This window comes from Triturus cristatus, chromosome 3_1 (assembly GCF_964204655.1).
Source record: "Triturus cristatus chromosome 3_1, aTriCri1.1, whole genome shotgun sequence".
In the NCBI taxonomy this organism is placed as follows: domain Eukaryota; kingdom Metazoa; phylum Chordata; class Amphibia; order Caudata; family Salamandridae; genus Triturus; species Triturus cristatus.
Window position 1 is genome coordinate 834,948,202 of NC_140583.1, and position 22,368 is coordinate 834,970,569.

Sequence of the window (22,368 nt, forward strand, 5' to 3'; positions counted from 1 at the left end):
CTGTGAAAGAGCATTTATCCATAATTAAAGAAAACATGGATTTTACTGAATTTCTCCTGGGACCACACCAAACTAGAAATAAATGTTTCACAGTGGTAAGAATATATGTCATTCATAATGAATTGAATAAATACTCAGAAATACAAGCTGCAGAAAGGGTTTGACAAATAAATATAGAAAACCTGCAAACAGCATGCACACGCTTACTCAAAGAGTGTATTCATCAAGCACATCTTGTCTTCAGCCCTTGATCTTCTCAACAGTTTGAAAAGGCCAGATAAGTTCCAAACACCCAATGTCCTGTGCTCACAAAATACTGAGAGCTAAAATACATGAGTGTATGCGTGGTGTGATTGACACAGACACAGTTCATAGAACACTGATTTAAGAAGCAAGGTATATTAGTGGATCTTGTCGGACCTGAAGAAATTTGGAAATCTTGGAACCGAATGCAACCTGCTGACATTTCAGATGCAAGGGCACAATTTATGCTTCTAATGCATCAGATTTGTTTTTAAACTTGCCAAGAGTACCCTCAAATAAATATAGGCAGGGAAAAATCTTTAGGCGGTTTTAACCAGCTCTGTAGACTCCTGTGAGAATTATTTCCTTTTCCAAATATAAAAAGAAGTGACACTTGGAAATGTTCCCTCCATGTATGAGGACACCCGGTGGTAGCAGCCATACTGGGTGAGGACCCGGTAATGAAGCATGCCACGTGACTAGCATGTGGGTGAGAATCCCAATAAACTAAAGGAGAAATCTCCTGACCCCTGAGAGCGGAAGTAGGGACAAATCAATTCCATTCATATATAACTACTCCTCTTTGATATATCTAATAGTTCACAGCCAGTATGGCAGACCAGGTACCACTGGACTAGGAGTAATTTTGACACATATAAAGTAACAGATTTGTGAAAATGTTTTTTGTGAGACCGTGGTGGATTTCTATTTATTCTTCAGATCTGCCAAACTATGAAATGTGCTTTGTGAAAATATAATTAAATATGACAATACAATAACAATAAGCATAAGTAAAAAAATAAACTATCAAGTTCCATTTGCTTCACTTGTTACCCCAAAAATAGAGCACCGTAGTAAACAACAATAGACTTCAATCAATGAGAAGGTAACATTAATTTTAATACAGCTAGAATAAGAAGACATTTTTGCTAATGGGAGGGGTGTTCAAGGACAGAGTGGTATACAAAATCAGAATTAACACACATGGGTTAGTTAAAGATGTGTGAAATCATATACGTTTTTGTCATGAAGTTCCATTAAAACTATGGGAAATTGCCCAAAATTACACTTTCATGACACTATATGGTTTTCCAGTATCAATGTCTTGTGTGACTTTTGCTCAAGCAAGGGTGCACCTCATGTAAAAAAATCTTGCATGATATGAGCAGGAGTCTGGTATAGGCAGCAAGGCATTTTCTGTACAGACCACTCTTTGGCTGGTATTTTGATTATCTTTCTATGTGACGTCTGTGCTCAGTTTAAAAAAAGTTCATCAAAATAACTTGACGTGGAAATTGGAGAAACTTTGTAAACTTTACATAGCGAAAAATTCAGGAATTTTGCTGATGTAATTAAAATGTTTTCGAGGCCTAGTATTTAATGGTATTTGGTTGGCTATGGTATGAAACCAAGAAACTGCTTTGAGATAAGCTGGGTCCTTCATAAGCTAATGAGTTTAAGAGATAATAGATTTTAGGGGTAAGAATATTGTTTAGCAATGTTAATTTTAGAAATTCACATGTGCAGTTGTCTAAAAACGATAATATTAGACAAGCATTGACAGCAGATGAAATAATGAGTAGGCGCGCATTGACTCTTGGTGTTGTCTTGCAATTACTTTCAAATGTTTGAAGCAATAATATGCCTAAATTCAGTATCACCTTTTTTATTACACAGATTTGTCAATGCTAAGAAAGGTTTTAACCTGGTGTACACATGTCTAAATGCCTTGATCAATTTTATGATGACTTTTCATGACTGAATGGTCTGTTGCTGAACGGTATAAACATGTAAATTGAATTCCCAAGCACTTAAAAGTATGTTTGACTTGAAACAGAAATGTTTTCCATTAATTTAATAAGGACCGGTGATATTCAAGAAGTCTAGGTTTAGCTTCCTTCCAATTCACATAAGAATTGAGACTAACAGCAGAGGATTCATATATTATCAAAACCTACCAGACCTGGCATGGAGAAAACATGCTAAATGCCTACTTTTTATTTAAAGAAAGAGGAATCAGCTCTACAAGCTTGAGTTTTCTTTTTTCTAAAACAGCCCAGAGTTCCTTACTAAGCGTAATAAAGCCACTATAAAATCTAAGTTTAGAGTTTGGCAGAGAGGAATACAAAATAAGTAGCTAGCCTTAGCACCACAACAATAGCCCATTTTGAAGGCAAGCCTTCATAGGCATGGAGCAATACTGATAAACAGTGTTTGCATCCACCTAAAATCAATGTATTCTAAATTGGGGCTTGATGTTAGTGTTAGGATCAGGAATAGGAACCTATCTCACACTCAGAAAGCGTCAAAATTGTATTTGTAATTGAATTGTATTCATACAGCGGTGATTACCCCTGACAAGGTGTCCAGGCATTTTTTGGCGAGTAGCACGCTACTCTGGAACTCGAAGGGTTAGTGGTAGATTAGTACAGGGAAATATAAGTTGTTAACTTGAGTAGTGGACGTGGGAGCCTGTTAGTTTGATTGAATAGGATCAAGGAGGAACAGAGGAGGGAAGAGTCTAGATAGTGCGATTTGGAAGTTCATATTAGTCAGATGAGGATTGGGATAAGTCAAAGGAGGGTTAGAGGTGGGAAGAGTCTATTAAAAGGATATGGAACTTGGACTCACTGACTGTAAATAGAAAGATCGTTAGACATTAACTAGATGGTCACATTAGGCAAAAGCCAACAGTGTTCATAGGAGAACGACAACATGAATATTTGTTTAGCACCACCAAAGAATGTGCGTGCACCCTTCCCTGCAGGCCTGTTTTAACCCCTTGAGTGCCCCGCCCTTTCCACGCCCTGTGCCGGGCATTTCATTAGCGGGCGGGGCTCATGACGAGATAGTCTCGTCATGGGCACAGCGCAACCGCGGCCCATGACGAGACCATCTCGTCATGGGCACTCAAGGGGTTAAAGGTTATGTTACAGCCTTGTAAACTGGAGCATTGGAGAGGCACGAGCAGGATCCATGGGGAGAGTATTCTGCATTCCTCTTGCTTTCCTATAAACCTCTCACATTGAAGTCACAGAAAGAGAAGTAAAACCTACGCGCCCTTGGAAAACGGAGCTTGACATTTGTCCTTTGTGTTTAAATGCGCAGCAAATGTGACAAGATAACAAGAAGATTTATAGGCCTGTTTACAGAAAGTGAGATCTTGTGTGGGAAAGGGAAGGGACGAACTCAAGCAGCGAGAAACAGGAAAATCAGATTTAAGATGAAGGTTAGCGATCTAGTGGGCAACTATACAGATTGGAGTTCCAGGGTCTGTTGACCTCTACTTCTGTGTCAGCACTGGTCCATTTGGACAAGAAGTCACATAATAAATTCATAGAGAAAGGTCCTTGCATACCATCTTTGGAAAAGACACTAGCAAAGCTGTATTTCTTCCCCCTCCCGCTTTCCCCTTCCCCATTCTCTCCTAGTCATGTGCAGTGTTTAGCTATTTGTTGGCAACATTCACAACGGTAAGAGGGAGGATTAGGTTTATGTCAGATTTACAGGTATCTGCTCATAATAGTCTGGCCTTGGGTCATCAAATCAAAAATTGATCTCAGAATATTCCGTTGTTTGGCTTGTGCAATATAAAGACTTGTATACTATGAATGGCTTTCACCATTTTTGTTTCTAATTCTTTTCAAGAAAGTACAGTTTGACTTAATTTTCTTTCAAAAGTGATTTAACGTTTGATATGTTAGTTGTGCTCTATTTGATAAAGCTACTGATAATCCTGCAGTAATATAAACCTTTTCAAATTACATTAAACAGTTGTTGGTAAGGGAGGTCTTTCAACTGCACATCATGAATGTAATATACAGTTGAAAGGATAATTTAAATATGATCTAACAATTTGATTAACATTCGTTCCTAATTGACTTACTAATTGTTTACGTTGCTTTATTCCATGCTTGACACATAGCTAATTTTCTTGGTTAGATAACTGATTGGGTTCTTGGACAAACCAATAGATAGGAAACCCGAAGTACTTGGGGATAAAGAGATTGCTGGTTTGTTTCACCTGGTGAGTCACAATCTCCTCTCCCTATTAGTCATTCCAAATTTGTTTCCAACCTTTGGATGGCCCCACAAAAGATTCATTAGGATGTTATTAAACGTCTCCACAATGCCATGAAATTTGCCTTTGAATTCACATCTGTTTTAGGTTTAGTTTGATGAGTTTGGATGCAATCAGCTGACTACATTTTTATCTATTTTTTCAATAGGGAACTTATATTATGAGGGTCTGTCTTATCAAGTAAACCTCATGTCTTCCTATTTTATATTTTATTATCATAACTGTACCTTTTCATACACTTAAGCTTGACTAAGAAAGACATCTGCTGTTGACTGATTGTATGTTGGAATATTGACAACAAAAATATTGCCGTGAAAATATCATAGGCCAAAACATCTACTTTCAATTCTTATAATCGTAAGTACACATATATTGTGAGTAACATATTATAAATACAAACAAATTAAACACCAAAATATGGAAAAAATATATTAAATATGTATAATTAACGGAGACTTAACCAGAATATTTCAATAACCTAGTATGTGTGCAAATATCTAAAACAATTTCAACAAGTTCCATGCAATAAAATTTTAATTAACACAAATATTTAATTCTAATGGTTTAGCTAAAAAAAAAAACTTTATTCCTGAGAAACCTTAACAATTTCATTTGCACACCAAGCATGCAAATATACTATATTGAATTATCTAAATATGTAACATTGTAAAATGCCGTTTTTACAACACAATCTATACAAAATAAATCAATTGTATTTGTAATTACTATTAAAATATAAAAATATGTATACATATTAAACTACCTTTAAAATGCTATTTTAACTTCATAATCTAAATAGATTACATATCAAACGTGTTTTCGTAAAAGAAATTGTAAACTTTTGAACATTTACAAATTTCCATGGTTTCAAAGTAAATGTTAATATTAATATTTTTAAATAACTTTAAATCCATTTCACCATTTCACAAAAAAATTTCAAATACATTTAATAGATAATTTTGAAAATTGAACACATAAACCACAACACAATTAAAGGGTTTTGATTTGCCGTACTAATTCCAATAAAAGAAACAATAAAAAAGTTAAGAAACCAAAGAGTCACATTTACCTTTCTAACTGCAGTCACACAAACATAATGGGGGTCACATTTTCCACTCTCACTCCAATTCAATAAATATTGTGGTTTACTCAGGCCATATTCCGATATTTTACAGTTGGGGCTGGGCCAAGACTGTTTTGTATAAGGTTGGTCTTTCTTCTGAGTGGTTGACTGGGTGAATCATGATGGACTGGAAGGTGCCATGAGTGACTGCCCATGGCTGGAATTAAGTCAAGCACTCATTCCATCCCAAACATTTTAAGTGAGATGTTGATGCCCAGTTGTGGGACCTGTGATTACTATCCAACACAATTCAAGGTATACCTCATTGATGAGGCATTAGTAGAATTAAATTGGTCTGGGGTTACTTGTGTTCCAAATTGAAGGGGAGTAGGTTCAGCAGTTTAGGCTGGACTGTTACTATTATAGCAGGACAAAGACAGATTTGCACATGACTTTTGTCCAAGTGGTACAGTGTTCTGGAATGTGGCCCAAGTGAATTCCAGTGAATTCCAGTGGCTGAGATTAATTCAAGCACTTCTTTCATCACTTTGGGGCCGATTCTAATCCGGGTCGGAAGGGCACCGAATGAGATCCGGCCGGAAAAAACTATGAGCCGTTCACTTATTTTCCGCCCGACTCATACAGCTGTACAAGCGAGCAAGTACGATTCGAGCTACGTGAAATTCACTGACCGAGTCGTTTCCGAGTCTGAACCGCTGTGTACGTCTCGGCCGTAAGCTAACCGTGGCGTGCAATGGATGCGATTTACGGCCGAGCCAGTATGATGCACGCGTCGGACAGCCGGTGCGAGCCGGAGTGTCCAGCTTGTAAAACGTCCGGGAAGTTGCCTTCTGGGGGCCGTGTCGGACCCCCTGTCACCCGCAGCCCTACGACTCGGACACAGGGGGAATCTCAAGGTTTCCCCAACACAGGCATGTACGGTGCGGATGGCACCAACGCGTACCCACTGTAGGGGCGCCCTTGTGCGAGACGTACCCATTCAGTTAATGGGAGCCCATGTACGCGTCGTACGACTGGCTCCCATTGACTTCTATGGGAGTCCGACCGAACCGAGTCTGGCAGCATACGGCCGCATCGTACTCGCTCGGTCGGACTGCAGGACTCCGGGTCGGTCGGAAAACACTCCGGATCCAGCTCGGTCGGAGAGCTTTCCGACCCGGATCGGAATCGGCCCCTTTGTTGTTTGTTGCTGTAAATGTCATAAGAGTGATGATTAGGTTATTGCTGGCCTCTGTCCAGAGTGGCATAGTGTGTGAAAAACAATGGACTGGACTACCATCACCAGTGGCTGAGAATAATTGAAGCTCTCCTTCCCTTAATTTGTTGTCTATTGCTCAATAATATGCTCCAACAATATTTTGGAGTTGCCTTTCAAGTACCCCATCATGTTGACCTTCTCTTACAAATAAAAATGAGAATTGTCATTCAGCAAATATGTTAATTTTACATAATATTTATGTGAAGGTTTATCCAGAAGTAGGATTTGGCTAACATTCAACATGAGACATTTTTCAAATTTATGGATATGCCGAGCACTAGGTAGCTGAAATTCTAAATGTGCTCAATGTTCGGTGCATCTTTAAATTAATTATTCATTTCTGCAAAGTGATGTGTATGTATAACATATTGCTTGTTTATAGATAATTAAGTGAACATGGAGTGCTGGATAATAGGAGTGTTTAATGCTAGTTAAGTGAATAGGGAGTGCTAGATAATAGGAGTTTTCATAGATAGTTAGGTGAATAAGGAGTGCTGGATAATAGGAGTGGTACTAAAGTCTATAACTAGTGAAAAGACGACAATTTCATTAGAAACCAGTGGCTCTAATTGGCACATAAGGCTGAGTTTTAGTCAGTCACATGCACTTATGATCTGACATAGGCATTGATACTTCTCTGGATCATCACTATAATAAGAACCACTTAGTTGGATAGTCATGCGAAAAGCTGATTACACCAGATAGTGTGGTTCATGAAGGCAACTCATTTGTGATTCTTTTGACACATCTTTCTCAGTCCGCCTCGTTTCACCACTTTACTAATGGGTGTTTCCTCATGAAAGTACAAACTAAATAGGCAAGGGAAAAATTCAGCAAATTTCTCAAATATCGTGCTAAGTAGAATGTATTTGAAATATTTTTACCTACAGAACCGTGGTTCATGCAAACAATGTTTTGCGAAGAGACATTTTCTGCTAAAACCAATGCCTAGCTAAATCTCGCAATGTTGCTTTGAAATTTTAATCTTGCAAAATATTCATGGAATTTGATTAAGTGTCTCAAAAAAAGTTTGCCATTTTCCATAGGATTACGAAATGAGTGCAAATCTTAGAACTAAGTTAGCTTTTCTAATTTTGCAGGTGGTTGGAGCCCTGCCAGCCATGGAAGAAAATCCGGCTAACTGGTGACTGGACAGAAGCTTCTAATTCTCCTACATGAACACAAGGTTCTCCAGAAATTGCAGCTTTCTTCACTGAGTACATGTGCAGAAAAAGCATGTGGCTATGTGTAAATGTTGTGCATGATCTGACATTACGGAGTGACACTCATAGCAACGTTTGTTTGACAATATGGGATTAAGGAAAGCATAGTATTCGGATACGAAGGGAGATGGTGTCCCATAAAGCCTATTTATCTTGACATTTCACTCACCGAGACCTTTTATGTCAGGTGGAAGCTTCTCAGGTACAAGAGGGTTAAGGGCGTAGAAATCTCACTGGCTTTTTCTGGAGACAGTAGATAGGTATTCACATGAGTGGGAAGGGAATCATGTAAAATGCCCATGAAACGGGTGCTCCTATCAATTAATCAATATGTTCCTCAGTAGTGCAAAAACTAAGATATATGGGAGGCCAGCAGTAAAGTAAATCCTGATCTTGTTAACAAGATGGTTCAGTAGAGTACTTAGTTGTCAAGGACAATTACAACTACCTCTGATGAGGCTGATTGAAAGGCATGGTATATAATATAGATCACACTTTAAAATTGTTTATATGTCTATGCCACATGTGTAAAATGTATTGATCAGTGCCAGTCATATAGTGCGTGATGCGATTAGTTGAACATCTCCATATGGTCAAGAATTGCATTCTTGCATTATTATACAGAACCAAATCTACTGTGCCATGATGGCTATGATCTTTGACTATCTCTTCTATAGTTTTTTAATGATCTATCACCTATTGTTGGAAGAACAATAGGTGAAGAACACTGATTGGAATTCCAGTCTACTCATTATCCTTGTATTCCACTAACAATGTGCGAATATACTACCCTCATCTCCAGATGCTGGTAGTAACTAACATGCAGGGAGTTTCAGACATATCATATTTTTGTATAGACGCTTAGATAATATTATATAATAACCACCTCACAGAATACCAAGCAAATGTTTTTAATACAAATTTAATATTAATGTCATAAATCTGTACTGAATTACAATTGAGAAATATTCATGGAAGCCCAATCATAGTAAATTGTATGTCATGGCATAATATGTCATAAAATCTGAATAGTTTAACTTTGTGCCTAGTGGTATGTATAATTTAAGTCTTTAACTATTACGTTACAACTATGCACACAAAAACGTACAACACCATACAAATAGCAGATTGAGTGTTTACCTAGGCATTTATGTTCTATGACGAGTAGATATGTTCACAGGGTTTTTAATGCATTACGTATATTATAAAATAAATGTGTTTTCAGAGAGCATTTTTCAAGCTATATCTATATTTCTTTTAAAGTCTGCTTGTCCTGCTGAATAAAATAATATTTATATGTTGTGATAAAGAATGGCCTAAGCTGTAATGTTTGGATTCGAAAAATGCATTTTACATAGAAAGTCCTTACACATTCATATTCATGACAAAGTAGCAAGTTCTGACCAGTCTTCTGTGTCATATTTATATTTGTGCATTTTAAGTGATGTCAAAGAACTCTAGCATGAGAATGTTGTCAGGGAAACAAAAGGAGTCTGAGGACTGATAAGGAGCAATGAAAGCATTTATGGAGAACAACACACTAGTAGTGCTCCACAGTATCAGAACTCTTTTTTTCGCTATTGCACAGCGGTAAGTGGAACTACCTCATCTTGATACTGGCGGTGTGAGAGGTGTACTCTGTTTCACTTACAGTAGTTATATCTGAGCTGATTGTTGAGTTGCTCAAGTGCTACCAAGTTGGAGATGCATACACAGGTGCCACAGGCTCAGATAACATTCTATGCATCCCAAGATAAAGCACTGACAACAACTCCAATACGGGACATTGTTTATAAGCTAAAACAATTCTGAGGGGTTCAAGAAAATTGTAAACTGATAGGCCAACTGAGCACACATTCCAAAGATACTTAGGGTAATTAACGTTTGTCTCATTCATGCCATACTGCAGATAACTGGAAAGCAGGCATTGTTTTCCCAAATCATTAGTTTCACTGTAGCTGTACTGTTTTTTTAGAAAAAGCATAGAAATCTTAATGTTTATCAGATGAAATTGATTGTTCTGTATGTTAAACCTTACAAATTTGAATACTGTTTTATTGTACAAAATTTTTTGTTAGCACACCATAACTACTCCATAACGACACTTAGGGGTCGATTCCGATCCGTTAAAAATTATTACCGTACAACTCGAATCCGTATTTTTTACGTACGAATCGTACAAGTCACGTCCGACCCGTGAAGTACGATTCATACGGGAAAAAGTACGTACGGATCGGCCCACTCCGTACGAATCGTAGCGGGAAAAGTTGTACGAGGCGTACCCGGACACTTTTCCGTACGATTCGTAAAATGACAGTCCGAGCGTGCAAGTACGATCCGGACCGGCTATCTGATTTACGAATCGTACGGAATGGCCCGTACACGGGGAATGACTCTACCCGCTACAAAGCGAAGTTTGTACAACTCGTAGCCCGGGAAAAGTTGTTCCTGGGGTGCGAGTCGTGCAGGCCTCCCTCACCCCCCATATGTACGCACCATACCCCCAACCCCCGTATGTACGCACTGTACCCCCACCCCACCCCCCGTATGTACGAACTGTATTGGGCTTGCTGTCCTCTTACCTGCATTTAAATCAGGAAAACACACCGCCATTTGGTGGGTCCGGGTTCCGGGGTGGATTTCTTTTGCGGGCGCCATCTTTGGTTGGGCTGAGTGTGTGTGGGCGCGGGCGCCATCTTTGGAGCGTCCCGACGCTTGAGTGGATGTGGGAGACGCCTATTTAAGGCGGACTCGTCCGCGCAGCGGTATCGCGCAGCGGGACGCCGTTCGCTTAGCCGGAGTCGTGCCAGAGTCCTGCCCGTCTGCGCCCGTCAGCGTCCCGGAGGCGTTTGAGGCGACGGGCAGGACGCGGCCATTCGGCTCGAGTTAGCTTGCTTTTTTGAGCACTATGCTACACTACTCGGGTCCGGAACTTCGGTCTTGGCAGTACACAAATGGTTTCTGCCGGACGGTTTTTCCTGCTCGCCACAAGGGCAAGCATTGCTGCCCTGGGTGTGGCTGGCGCCCGCAGAAACATCTTGGCGATGCGCCACAGAAGGCGGCGGTTTGCGCTAAACATCTGGGCCTACTGCTCAACACTCGATCTCTGGGCCGGCACGCTCTGGATGTTTTTGATTTGCTAGAGTCAGAAAAACCCCTGTTTCTAATGCTCACCGAGACGTGGCTCGACGAGGCGTCCAACCCAGATATTGCCACTGCTATCCCGCCCGAGTATAACATCTTCAGGCAGGATAGGCCGAAGGGGCGTGGAGGTGGGGTGGCATTAATAGTCAACAAAATGGTCACCTGCACCATCATTCCATCGGACGCGATCAAGGATTGCGAATCCCTTGCCTTCGCCATTGTCATTTCACCACACCAATCGATGAAGGGTCTGCTAGTCTATCGGCCGCCAGGGCCCATGGGCTCTTTTTTTGAAGAGTTCCAGTCGGTGACCTCTTCTTTGTTACTTACATCAGAACATTGCATTGTCGCCGGGGACTTCAACGTCCATATGGACGTGGAAACGGATCCCGATGCGTTGAAAATGTTGGAGGTCACAGCCCCTATGGGCCTGGTTCCCTATCATGTTGGGCCGACCCATGAGAAGGGACATACCCTGGATTTGACCTTCTCTACGACCCCTATAGAGATGTTGGCCCCCACCCAGGTGCTTTGGTCTGACCACAGGCTGGTGAGATTTTATCTCACAGATGCTGGGAAGCCTGCCGGTGTCCCCCGGCAGACTGCCGTGGGATTCAGGCCACTTCACCGGATTACTCCGGAACTGTTGGCACAGTCCTGCGCCGATCACCCCTGTGCCTTAACCGGGAACTTAGAGGAGGATGTGGAGCGTTTGCGGGTCTGGCTCTCTGAGAGGCTCAATGATCTTGCTCCTCTGAGACCCCACCGCAAACCCGAAAAAGGTGCTTCTGCCCCTTGGTTTACGGAAGCATTGGCGGCCTCTCGTCGGCAATGCAAGGTAGCGGAAAGAGCATGGCGCGTGAAATACGACGCGACGGCGAAACTCACCTACAGGTCTCTGGCGAAAGCGTACCATCGGAACATCCTCGCGGAGAAGAAGGCTTATTTTGCCAGAAAAATTGAAGCCGCTTCCAACTCCTGTAAGGAGCTTTTCGCCATTGTGCGGGAGTTTACAGCCTCTCGCGCAGCGCCTGCCCAGACCCCCCCTCCTGCGCCTTGGGTCAGGGCGATTGCGGACTTTTTCACCTCTAAGATCCAGCGGATCCAGGACTCCTTCCTTGTGTTGGATCCTGAGGTACCAGGTCGGGCGGAGAATGCCGCTGTTACCCGACCGAACGCCGGTGTGGCCTTGGCAGCTTTCCCTCCTCTCTCGCTGACAGCTTCATTTGACCTGATGGTGGGACTAAAGTCAGGTTCCCCTCGGGATGCCTGCCCCGCAAAATTTCTGGCTAAAATGGCAGCTGTTATTAATCCACTCGTGAACCCCCTGTTGAACTGTTCTCTTGCACAGGGTGTGGTTCCCCAGTCCTGGAAGCAGGCAATGATTATTCCCCTGCTTAAAAAGCCTGGTCTGGATGTGGAGGTGTTAGCGAATTATAGACCTATCTCGCTACTGCCGGCTTTGGCGAAGGTCATTGAAAAGCACGTGCAGAAGGTGCTTACCGATTACTTGGAGGCCCACGACCTACTGCACCCTACACAGTCGGGTTTCCGCGCCAATCTTAGCACCGAAACAGCCCTCCTGGAAGTCTCGGAGGCGATAAAGGAGGTGCTGGATTCGGGTGGGAGAGCGATGCTGGTGATGTTAGACCTGTCGGCGGCCTTTGACACCGTCCCTCATGAGGGTCTGCTTGCTAGACTCTCAGAGATTGGTCTTCGAGGGACGGTGCTCCAGTGGTTTCGATCTTTCCTGGCAGGCCGTCGACAATCGGTCTGGGCTTCTGCTTGCTCCGCCGAGATGTCGCCATTGGGTGTCGGAGTTCCTCAGGGCTCTGTCCTAAGCCCAACTCTATTTAATATCTTCATGACCCCTCTGGCGGCCCTGGCGGAGTCTTTCGGGGCCCAGATCGTTTCTTACGCCGATGACACCCAGCTCCTCTTCACCTGTGAGAGGGGTGCGGACTTCGATGGAGGTAGGATCCAGGGTTGCCTTGAGGCTGTGTTTCAGTGGTTCCATCATAACAGCCTCAAGTGCAACTCGGATAAATCCGAGGTCCTCTTTTTTGGGTGCAGCTCGGACCCGGACTGGAAAGTGTGGTGGCCGGAGAACATGTTTCCACCAGCAAGTTCGTCCCAGGTAGCTAAAAACCTTGGGATTAAGATCGACAATGACCTCACACTACGCTCGCAGGTAATCGGTCTCACAGGCACCTGCTTTGGCTTACTCCGGATGCTTCGCAAGTTCCTTCCCTTGTTATCGGAGGAACACAGGAAGATCACGGTGCAGGCGATGATAGGCTCGAGAATAGACTATTCCAACGTCCTCTATCTCGGCCTGCCAGAATACCTGCTTCAACGATTACAGGTTGTTCAGAATTCGGCAGCACGTGCTATTTTTGGACTCTCTCGCCGTGCCAGAGCCTCGGGCCTTTTGGAGGCTCTGCACTGGCTTCCTGTCCGGAAGCGGATAGTTTTTAAAACTCTCACCCTGGCACACAAAGCCTTGCACACATCTGGAGCAAAATATCTTCAGAAAAGGCTGTCCTTTTACCGTCCTGCCAGATCGCTCAGGTCTGAAGCCTTGTTTCTTGCTGCAGTGCCCCGCGTGAAGAGAGCTCGCATCGGTGGCCGCTCCTTTAAATTATTAGCGCCTCAGCTGTGGAACAAATTGCCTGTGTCCCTGCGCAGCACCCCTAACCTGTTGGCCTTTAGGAAGGGGCTTAAAACTTGGCTTTTCACTTCTTAGTTTCAGGTCCTATCCGGTTTCCTCTTTTTTCTGTTTTTGTTCATTTTTCCTGTTGTGTTTTGAGATTAGTGTGCAATTCAAAGCGTCGGGACACTCTTTCGAGTAGCCGCACGCTATACAAAAAACCTGTATAACATATAACATATAACATAACATAACATAACATATATACCCCAACCCCACCTTCGTATGTACGCACCGTACTCCCACCCCGTATGTACACACCGAACCCCCACCCCCGTATGTATGCACCGTACCCCCACCCCCGTATGTACGCACCATACCCCCACCCCACCCCTGTATGTACGCACAGTACCCCCACCCCCTGTATGTACGCACCGTACTGCCACCCTGTATGTACGCACCGTACCCCCACCCCACCCCCGCATGTACGCACCGTACTCCCACCCCATATGTACGCACCGTACCCCCACCCCCGTATGTATGCACCGTACCCCCACCCCCCGTATGTACGCACTGTACCCCCACCCCACCCCCGTATGTACGCACCGTACCCCTACCCCACCCCCCGTATGTACGCACCATACCCCCATCCACGTATGTACACACCGTACTTCCACCCCCGTATGTACGCACCGTACCCCCACCCCCATATGTACGCACCGTACACCCACCCCCGTATGTACGCACCGTACCCCCACCCCACCCCCGTATGTATGCACCGTACCCCCACCCCCTGTATGTACGCACCGTACTCCCACGCCGTATGTACGCACCGTACCCCCAGCGCTGGGGGTATGGTGCATACATACAGGGGGTGGGGGTACAGTGCGTACATATGGGGGTGGGGCCTGTACGACTCGTACCCCTGAGGAAACAGCTTTTACAGCTGTTTTTGGCTCCCGTGAATAAAGAGCCGTACGGAGTGCCGTAGGGACGGATCGTACAAGCTGGGCCGTAAAACGCTGCTTACATCCATACGGACGGCGCGTACAGGTTGTTCCGGAGATGATTCGTACGTTTTTTTTACCCGTACGGTCTTTTGTATGATTCGTACGGAAATCGGCTTTCTGTACGAATCGTACTTCCTGGGTTGTACGGACAGTTTACCGGGTACGAGTCGTACGGAGAAAACGCTCCGTATGACGATTTGTAGGGCCTTTTTACCGGATCGGAATCGGCCCCTTAATTTTGCGCTGAACTTATAAAAATCAATGGGATGCATTAAACATGCAGAATTTGCCGAGAATACAGAAAGGTATTTTTCAGCGTACATTCTATTAGTTTATTCTATGGAACTGAGAAAAAAGTAATCAATACACAATTGGAGGCAGCAAAGAGTTTGCTTACCTTTGAAAATATGATAAAGGATATTTGTTTTAAAACAAGCATTAATTAGTCTGCATGCTTCCTCTGATATTGCATTATTTACATGTACCCTTATTTATTGGTACATGTCATGTACCTGCTCTAATTATTGCTAATATGTGGTTTAAAGTTTTCTTTTTAATTTATTTTGCCCTCATTTGCCTCAAAACACCATTCCACTCTCACCTTATCTAGGGTGTCCTGCCTTTTACTGGGAAAAGAAAGAAAGAGGGTTCACACGGTACCACCCTCGGATGGTGAAGACCCCTTGTGCGTGCAGCACTGCTCCTTAGAAAAGTGCCACCCGAAGCGGAGGAGGCTTAATTATCAGACCCCTGATCCAACCTGCTTCCCTGTTGCTCAATCCATCTTAATCAAGGTAAGCAAAAAGTTTTATTTTTCATTCTTTTGAGCACTAAGGGATATTGTTACCTGTCCCCCATAAGATTAGCGACAATTGCCCAATCACTAAAGTCCTTACTTCGTCCCAGTAACTTCAGATTAGTTGTTCAATTACTAGTTCTCTACAAATTAAACTATGGAAATTCAGAATCATTTCTCTCCTCACAGACATTCACTGTCTTCTCACTGAAGCAAGAATCAAGTCCAGAATCGCATTCATTGCATATAAAACAATGTATTTCCTAAAACCTGTCTATTTACTCACATTCACACTCATTTACTATCAAAAGGTCTATTAGCCACAAAATCTTGAGGTTTCAGAACTAAGCCGAAGCAAAATCTGTGTCATGCCGACATAATTAGCATTATTTTAGTAATTTTCCATTACTCTCATTACATGAAATTCTAAAAATTACACTAATATGCATTATTGTTTGATTATGAGATATTTGTGATAAAAATGTATACCAAATTTGCCGTTTGCAGTAAAAATCTATCATGAACACATGGGAACAACACGAATTACACAGCTTGTGTGGCTGTTGCTCATAGTGCTTTAGTCTTTTTGCACTTTTTGTGTGAAATGCATCCACACATCCAAAATGGAAACAAGGACACGTTTAACACTGAGATACAGCACTAAATGCCAGCTTTACATTTCCTGTAATTTTTTAATTTTCACTTAATTCAGCTGGAATTGTGTGTAATTACACAAAGGTAAATCCTCTTCTCTGTGCACTATCTATACCCTTGGATCTTACATAAGTTATAGCATGTGAAATCATTGCATTAATTAAAACATTTAGACATCTGAAATTACATTATTTGACAGAACACAGTTCATGGTACAGTGGTGATTTATAGTTAAGGTAGTGTGACAAGTGAGATGACAAGACTGTGTATGGAGGTGCACAAGTGATATTAATTTAAAGGTGGTGCGTAAGTATAAATGAGTGATATATGTATCACTTAAAGAAATTTGACAGTGGTGCATATGGGATATTTTTAACACATAGGGCCTCATTACGATGTTGGGCGGAGTTTCTTCCGCCCAACATCGTCTCAGTCAAGGGACTGACCGACACCCGGTCGGTGGCCCCATTCGACTAATTAGGATGCGACCAATACTGTTAGGTCGCACTTGTATACTTTACAATAGGAGCATGCATTTCAGCTGGAATCTATGCTCCCATTGTAAAATGTGAGGTGCAGTTCATCCCTGCACCCCATGGCAGGCACCTCAAGGTATAATGTTTGAAATAAAATAAGAGACGTGGTACCAAATATACTCAATGTAAAATAAAAAGGTTTTCTTGGGAGATGACTCTCAGGGAAGTCAATACTCACTAATAAATACCAATCATACAATCACGAACATTCTAGTATGCCCCATCCATTGTAAATTAAGGACCCATACACCAATTCTAAACCATAGACACACAATACCTATTGGAAATTATGACAATTTATTTCATCATCATCAAAATACTTTATTTCGGCCTATAAGGCCATAAAAGTGAGAAAACAATCAAATTCAGTACATGCATAAAGAAGTTCATTTGAGATACACTCATCCATTGCTCACTTCATCACATCAATACACATCTGTTTCGTTGGAGTTCGAATTGAGTTTGAATGAGTCCCACGAGGTGGTCTTGACAATCTAGAGGTTGCTATTATTTTGTTCATCTGTAAAGTGCCTGTGCAATTTATGAGCAGCAAAGTACTATTTGTTCTGTTCCAATATCGATTTCTGGAAAAGTGCGTGTGCGGTGGATGTGCAATAGCGCAGTTATCACACTATACCATTATGCTTTAGCATCAGCATGAATTAATTTGTGTCCAGAGTTATACAAAAACTAATAAGATTTAAACATTTATAAAAAGTTCAATAAAATGCCTATGTAAAACTTGAACTGTCAATTCATAAGATCATCAAGATGTTACTAAAAACATAAAAGCTTATAAAATACATGGCAATTAAAAGTACTTCAGTATTTACACAAGAGAATAGTTATTTCACTTTCAATACCATATAGTCTTGGCCAATGGTTTTCCCCGCATATCTACCCCACTCCATTAATTGCAGCGCCATCTTCAGAGCCTTTCAGGTCAACCTTTTTCAAAGATAAAAAGTTGTATTTTTGCTACATAGCAATTCATTCACAACACGATGAGTGGACAAGGTATCCAATCCCCTTGGATTTTAAACATGACTGCTCTTGCCGAGTAGTACACCATTACCACTAGATGGGCACTTCGGAGTGGCGACCTGAATATAAAATTAACATTTTTGCCCTCTCTTTCTCCTTATAAAGTTGATAGCCAATAAGAATCGTCTGACTCCAAATACTATTAGGCGAGAGTTGTCAGTTTTTAATATTCTCAACATATCATTCATTCTCGTAACACTAAGGATCCTGCCTATCGGTTTTATCCACTTACTCCTAGTGGAATTATATGCTAGGCAGAAAAACAGGACGTGTGGGATGTCTTCATCAGCCCCCATCTGGCATAAGGTACAGTGGGACTCCCTCTCCTTAAGTTGTGACATTGATCATTTGGCAGCAAAACTGTTTATTTGCAATATACTGTATCTAAATTTCAGGTATAGACTCTTTGCCAATTGTGGTTCCATCTCATCTAGGAATGGCTCGAAACAAGGGGTCATTTTGTACTGGAGGAATTGTACGGTGAGCCTACCCTGTGTGCTACTTGAAGTTACCCTATCTCTAATAAAGTCCCAAAATACCGGCTTAATCTCACATATTGATTCAGGAGTCAGCAGACTCGGATTCAACCAGTATCTGCTCAGACCTAGATCAAAGAGCCATGTTCTAGTATGGATTGACCAAGGAAAGGAAACTTGGGTGTCGAGTACCAACAGTTTGGTGAGTGATTTTCTGTACACTGCTAATTCCGTTGTTGTCCACGAACTGATCCAAAATGACAGGGTTCTCCAAATTGCTAGGTGCTCCAAGCGTTCAATACCCAAGTCATAGGTCAGGGGGATTAATGCAGTATGTTGAGGAAGGGCGACATGCATTCTCAGGATTTTGTTTTCAGTGATAGTTAGAGAATTGAGAGTGCCACTTCTCCAAATCTCCACACCGTACAGAATGGCTGTTTGGGCTCTGACCTTATACACTTCCAGAGCAGCGGTAATGGCTTTTGAGGATGTTGCAGCTTGTTTTTTTACAATTGGAATAGAGTTTTGCATTAAAATAGCCTTCAACGTCTCTGTCTGTGTGGCCTAAGAAAGTTTAGAGTCTAGGGTGACTCCCAAGTATACAAAGTTTGATACACGTTCCAATACTGTGCCATTCAAGTATATTTTGTTCTTAAAACTTCTGTGTGGCCTTATAGTCATGTATTTCGTTTTTGTTGGGTTCACCTCAAGGCCTTTTGCTTTTCAATATTTGTTAAGGCTGTGGAGCAAGTTCTGCAGGCCACTGGGTGTTTGGGACAGCAGGATAGTATCATCCGCAAATGTTAAGGCACAGATATAATTACCCTCTAATTTTGGCGAATCATGGACACAATTTTGGAGATGTTCAACCAGATCATTTACATACAAGAGGAACAGAGTCGGTGCCAGGACACAGCCCTGGCGCACTCCCCTCTTGACTGGGATCTCATCAGTAAGCTCACCACCTTTACCCCATCGTACCTTAGCGTAGTTGTTTTGATGTAGCCTAATAATTTGGATCACGATCTCAGCAGGTACACCCTGTTGGTGTAGGTTTTCCCACAACTGGGCCTTAGGGATGGACCAAATGCCGCCTTTAAATCAATAAAGGCGATGTATAAATGGCTAGATTTTAATCTTGTATATTTCCAGTCTAAGATCAGGAGTCTAAACACTTGGTCTATTGTGCTTATTTTCTGCCTAAAGCCAGCCTGGAATGGTGATAGTATATTCTCAGCTGTGATCCAATCAGTAAGCCTAGTTAAAATTTGTTTACCATAGACCTTCTGTAGAACGTCTATCAGGCTTATAGGCCTATAGTTTGCAGGCTCTTCCCTGCTTCCCTTTTTATAAATGGGGACTATCTCAGCTCCCTTCCAGGACGCTGGTACCGGTTGCCCCCTAGCTATTGCATTCGTTAGTTCATTTATAAACGGTACCCACACTTCCTGGCTGTGTTTGAATAAATCCCCCGGTATTCTATCAGGGCCTGGTGCCTTTGATGGCTTGATGGCTGCTACAGCAAGTGCCTTATCCGCCATGCTGAACTTTAAAGGTGGTATTTGACTTGTAGTCAGGAGCACCCAAGAATTGGTTGTGGGGTGATTAGCTGAATCCAAATCAACAGTGGTATCATAGAGGTTTGTGAAGTGCCTCTGCCAGGTGATGGGGTCCAGATAGTGGTCAGAGGCCATTACATCATGTTTGGTTCTATGGGTCATTAATTTCCAAAACATGGATTGGTCCCCATTTTTTGCCGCTACTATAAACTCTTCCCAAATACTATCTTCCCAATTTATTTGGGCTATATTTTGTGTTTTCATGTATATTGTTCTTTCTACTCTAATCTCAAGTGCATATTTGTTTTTAAGGGCACTAATAAGCTGGGTTTTGGCCAATCTACATTCCCCATCATACCAAGGGTTAGATGACTGAGCCCCTGCCTTTGCAGTACCCATTTTTGTCCGTGGTTTAGTTAAGTGAACTTGTATTTCCTCTACCAGTGTTTGGTGGATGTCTGTTATCTTATTGATTTCATGGTCTTGTTCCAGATATGGGCCTACAAGATCACTAAAGATGTTATAGATGCAGGTTAAGGGTTCAACTTGGTCTAATACAGCAGGCCATCTGAAGTACCTTCGATTATTACTTACTAGAGGCTACCTTAGTTCTACTCTTGGGTCAGATTCGAATGATGCCTTGATTGGAAAGTGTTTCCCATCTAAAGCTAAACATAGTGGGAAGTGGTCGCTCTCTGATCTCTTGTCGACTTTGAAATCCTGTGCATATGCCCAATGTGATGTACTGATAAGTACATGATCTATTCTCGACCTAAAGTTTCCTCTTGAGAAGGTGTTTAGACAGCAAGGTCTGGGGGGAAGCGACCATTGCATGCTCTAAGGCCTTTCTCGATGGTGAAATGGAGCATTTGAATAGCAGAGGTGGTAGACCTCACTGTGCTTTTTATTTGGAGGAGAGGAATCCCTCTAAGGTGATCTTCCTCTTCAGACACTACGTCAAGTCCCACCATAGGTTCATAACAGCAATTGAAGTCACCCCCTATAACGGTGGTATCTTTTGAGTCGATGGATCCCAGGACCTCCTTTAAGTGTTCTAGCAGGGGGGCTTCTTTCAAACATTCCCTACGTCTTACAAATATATTAAAAGGATGCAGCTGTATAGCATTAGAAAACTTGAGTTTCAGGCCCAGGATGTCCAATGAACCTGTGGCTACAGTTTCTATGGTAACATTTAGGTTATTTTTTACCCATATTATCAGTTCTCCTGATGCCCTCCCTTTTTTTGATTGTAGTGTCTCTATACTAAAGGTTCTGTAGCCTAGTTTATGCTGTGGTTCCCTGGCCCATGTCTCCTGGAAAAGACAAAGATCGAAGTCCTCTACATAGCTCTGCCAATCCGGTTCCTTAATTGTTTGCTTGAGCCCAGCTATGTTCCAAGAAATTATCTTTGTCAAATTGGAGTTCAGGACTGTATGGGTAGTCGGCATGTCATTATGTGCAAGACGGGTTTTACCCTCCCCTATTGCATAGATGTTATCTTCCCTAGTTTCAAGATGTGGGGCATGAAAAATAACATCAAAACTTGATTGGGAACTGGAACAAGGACTAGAGCTGACAGGGTTTGTATCTTGTTCAGGGGGGGCTCCCTTTGCCATCTTGTTCACCCTGTCTTGTCTTGCCAGTCAATCTACAGAGTATAAGTTCTTTATCTCCTGCGTAGCTTGGTATAAGTTGGTGCAGGTGGCTAGTTCAGGAATGTTTTGTTTGGTGCTAACCAATGAGTCAAAGAGAGTATGTGACCGGAGGTTCATGTCAATTAAGTTATCTGCTATACACCTTGAATCGTCCATGGTCCCCCCTTTCTGCTGGAATCTTTCAGCTCTTACGATATCATATCTTACTACAGAGAGACACTGACGTTTATATCTGATCCAGTGGATCGCTTTATTTATCAGCGAATCCTCATCTTCTCTGGCTCCCAGGTTCAATCTTGGGACATTTATCAAAAATACGTTATATATGTTGGGCTTATACTTAGTCGAGTGCTGGGTTGATGAATGGGTGTTCTGTAGGTGGCGATGGCCCTCCCCCTCCTGGCCATTTTTTGAGTTTGGACCTGGCTCGTAGTGACTTAATGGTTTCAACCTGTGTACATTATGGGGCCCCCAGGGGGCCATAATGCATCCCTTGTTATTCATAGGGTTGCGCGGCACAGTTGGTTCATTCGAGTGGGTCCTATGTGCATTTGCTCTTGATGAATGAAAAGCTGTCCTAGTTGGATGCATGTTCTGGTCTGTTGGATCCTTTATAAGATTTTTGGTGGGTGCACCAGATTGATGTATTGGTTGCTTGCTTGCCCTGTTGATCAGATTCGGTGTTTCACCAGAGTACAAAGAGCAATTTATCAAATTAAATTTTTCTTTGGGAGCTATAGGCAGACTTTTTAGCAAGTCGGAAAGCATTCTCTTAAGTCCTGCAACCTCCTCTTGTGTAGAGTTCTGCTTTTGACAAAGATCCCTCAGTACCTCGTTTGTGTCCTCTAATTCTATTTGGGTCCCTACTTCTCTCTAGCCGGCTGTAAGGCGCGTTATACTCTCGATCATCTCCACTTGGAACCTCAATATTTTCTTCATGGTCGTCTGCTAAAAT